Here is a 3510-nt window from a genome sequence, read left to right as displayed (position 1 = left end):
TGACCTGAGCTGCGATTGGACAAGAAGGCTTTCATTTTGTGAAAAAACCAGGGCCGCGGCAAATTTCCAGTGCATCGTATCAGAGACTCTTTTAGGAATTAGGAGTTTGTTTTGGCTGCACCCAGATAAAAATACAGCCTAAAAAAGTGTTTTAATTGTACAAATCTACTCATACACAATTTCATCAAAAAAGTGTTTAATAGTATACCCCAACAAACACACGGCTGTTAACACACTGTTAACAACTTTATTAGGTTAACACGTGTAAGGTTTATGGTGTCCTAAATTAATCGTACTGTCAATTGCCAATATCATTTTTATGTTTCTGTAATAGTCAGTCCACCAGTATGCAAGCTTTTTCAATGCTAAAATATATTGATATTTTTTACCAATAATTTTCAAATGTACTGTTCTACAGAAAAGCAGATAAATAGTAAATATTTCAATTCAGATGCCAAATTACAGTTAATTACTTGCATGCCTAAGAAGAAATAATTGTTTAATTATTAGCATCCATAAAAGAGCAGAGAGGACAGCAGCAAAAGCAAAGAGACTACATTTCTGAGTCAATATTGAGCCCACTTTGAAGGAAAACAGTAACAGTTAAGTATAGATCTATTGTCAATATATAATGTGCAAAAGTAAAAGCAAAAAGGTGAAATCTCTCAGCTATATAGGTACTCTAATAAGTACCACACACACACACACACACACACACACACACACACACTAAGTTTAAAGTACCTAATAAGTGTATAAGTAAACAGAATTAGCTCTACTTTATTTAATTCATACAATATAGCAAATTGTCACAGTTGGTGATGTAGTATGTGCTTTGATTTGTTTCTTGATGGTTTAAAACATTGCTGCTGCATTGAGGTTTGCGTTTTAATTTCACGTTCATCAGTGCGATAAGTAGGGATGGCTTTACAATAAAAAGGGAGCTATGTTGTTTTATTATATACCTTTCCTAATGCGAGGCTCGTAATAGGATAGCTGAAGCATCCATTTACCCAACACAGAAGAAAGGTAATTACTGGTGACTGATAGCATGGCAGCAATTAGATTTTGCTTTGTCTTTAGTGTTGATTTGCAAGATGTATTTGCTCCATACTTCAATAGATAATTGTGTTAGAACTCTCTTTTACCATTTGATTTTATTTTTTATTTTACATGACTTGCTATATCCTTCTGGTTCATTTAGGGACATTTTTTTTTGTTTATGCTTCTGTCAGCAGTATAACCTCAAAACAACACGATAGTAAAATTTGTTTCATCAAAGGGAATACACTTCTAACAACCTCAAGAGCATTTTTAGATTTTAATTTATCTGGTATAAACATTGTAATATATGTATGCAGGATAAAGCAGGACAATTATAGTTATGCTGAATAATGCATACTTAACCCCCTACTTATGAATGCCATTAAAATGCATCCAACTCTTCCTAGAGTCCCTAATTAACCCTCTTATCTTTCTCTTTCCCTCTGTCTGTCTCTGTCTCTCTCTCTCTCTCTCTCTCACACACACACACACACACACACACACACACACACTTAATAGAATTTATTACAACAGTGTAAAATGACGAAATTAAAAAATAGTAGATGTATGCTCCCTAGTGGCATGTTCTGTGTAGTGCACACTACAAAATGATGACGTCAGAAGACAGAGAAATTCAAATCCCGCATGCTCAGACTACTTCAGCTGTCTAAATCCCACCTTTAACTTTATTTCTTCTTGCTTCATATTTTTTTTCATTAATAATTGTTCAATTTCATCTTCTTGTTTCTTGATTTTTCTACCCAGTTAGCCCAACAATAAATAGATGGTTTATCTCCACAGAAGGGTGTCCTGTACTTATATGTGCCTCCTTCAAATGGCAAAATCACACATCGTTCAGCTTATATTTGGTTACCACATACACACTCAATTTGACCTGCTGTAACAAACAATAGTTTTATTCAAGATTAAACATTTAGACGACCACAGAATAGATGAACAGGCATTGGTTTAACACAAGGTTGATTTTTCTGCTGCTGCCCTGGAGACCCACTATTAAGCAAAGCTTTAGCTCACCAATTTTATGCATTTCTATCTATACAGATGCATACAGACATACACATGTGCATGTATTGTATATACATAGGCTATCAGTTAGTCTTCTGTATAAAGTTTGCATCCCCAGATAATGTTAAACATCGGATCAAGGTTGGTTTTGAGTTTCTTGCATTTCTGGAATTAAAAAACAAAAACAAAAACAAAAAACAACAAATAAAAACCTTTAAATCTGTCAGTTGAAGTGATGTCATCAATTTTAAAAAAGTTCATAAGACGTGTTACAAAGTTTCTTGGAGACTCTAACAGTAGTTTGCATATTATCAATTGTCCTAGCTGTGTTCATTTATAGTTATCACTTAAAGAATGAGTGTAGTATTCGATATACTAGTGACACTTCATAGTAGAAGGCAGTGTTTCCAAGTGGGTCATCGTAACCAGGAGCACAGCAAGAAAAACCCTGGTCTGAAAATGGCATCAGACAGACAAGTCCAGTCAAATGAACCTGACAAAGGCACCAACAATACACAGATGTAGTAATCTTTTTTGTTTTGTTTTTTAAAAATACACACATCAAATACGACATACTGCCTTGCAAAGAGACCATAGAAAAAAAGGATGAGAGGCAATATAAGAAATAAAGTTGTACAATTATTTTTGAACTATACATAGACTATAACTTATCCATGCCTGTTGTCTTCCCTCTGGAATGTAAGAAGGGATCATTTCTCTGATGTTAAAAATAGGCAGGACTTGAGAGAATGCATCTGGCACTGAAGGTTGAAAAAGACTCTTATTCATCAAGCAGGAGACAGTAGAATCCCCCTTTACCAGCAATTTGAGTAAGACAGATGGGACAGGTTGAACAATAGTTGGTGGATGAAGAGTTTTAGAGAAGATTTTGGATTAGCACCAACTTCAGAGATTTTTTTTTTTTTTAACTGCGTGTCTCCAAGCATAGAAGGCGTGGCTATGATTTGACAATGACAATGAAACAGTATAGTACGGAAATAATGGTGATAACATTTAGGTGATTGAGTGACATGGATGACCCTGGGGAAGGAGAAGCATTGGCAGTACAGTTTACTGACCAAGCTCATCCAGAACTGCATATGTCTGCCAAACACATCTGATTTTCTACTTTGAATTGCTATAGTGTACATGCATATTTTGTCTACCATTAAATGTGGTTGAGATGCTTTTCTTCAAGAATTTAAACTATCTGTAATAGTGGAAGAAAGCTAAATGCTTGGATACCCGGATAAAGCTGAAGTCTTTATAATGTGTCCAAAGATATAATTAATATTTGCAAAAAATCTACTCAAATGCCCTCATTCTCTTTTCTTTCTCTGTAAATCTACTCAAGCACGATTAGGCCCAGGTGTACAAACAAAGAATCAGGGGTTAAACTGGGAGTATAAGCAGAACATAAACCACAAGTCAACCAAGACA

The sequence above is a fragment of the Neolamprologus multifasciatus genome, chromosome 19 (assembly GCF_963576455.1).
Source record: "Neolamprologus multifasciatus chromosome 19, fNeoMul1.2, whole genome shotgun sequence".
In the NCBI taxonomy this organism is placed as follows: Eukaryota; Metazoa; Chordata; class Actinopteri; order Cichliformes; family Cichlidae; genus Neolamprologus; species Neolamprologus multifasciatus.
The sequence above is the reverse complement of the archived record's forward strand: the minus strand, read 5'-3'. Positions refer to the sequence as shown.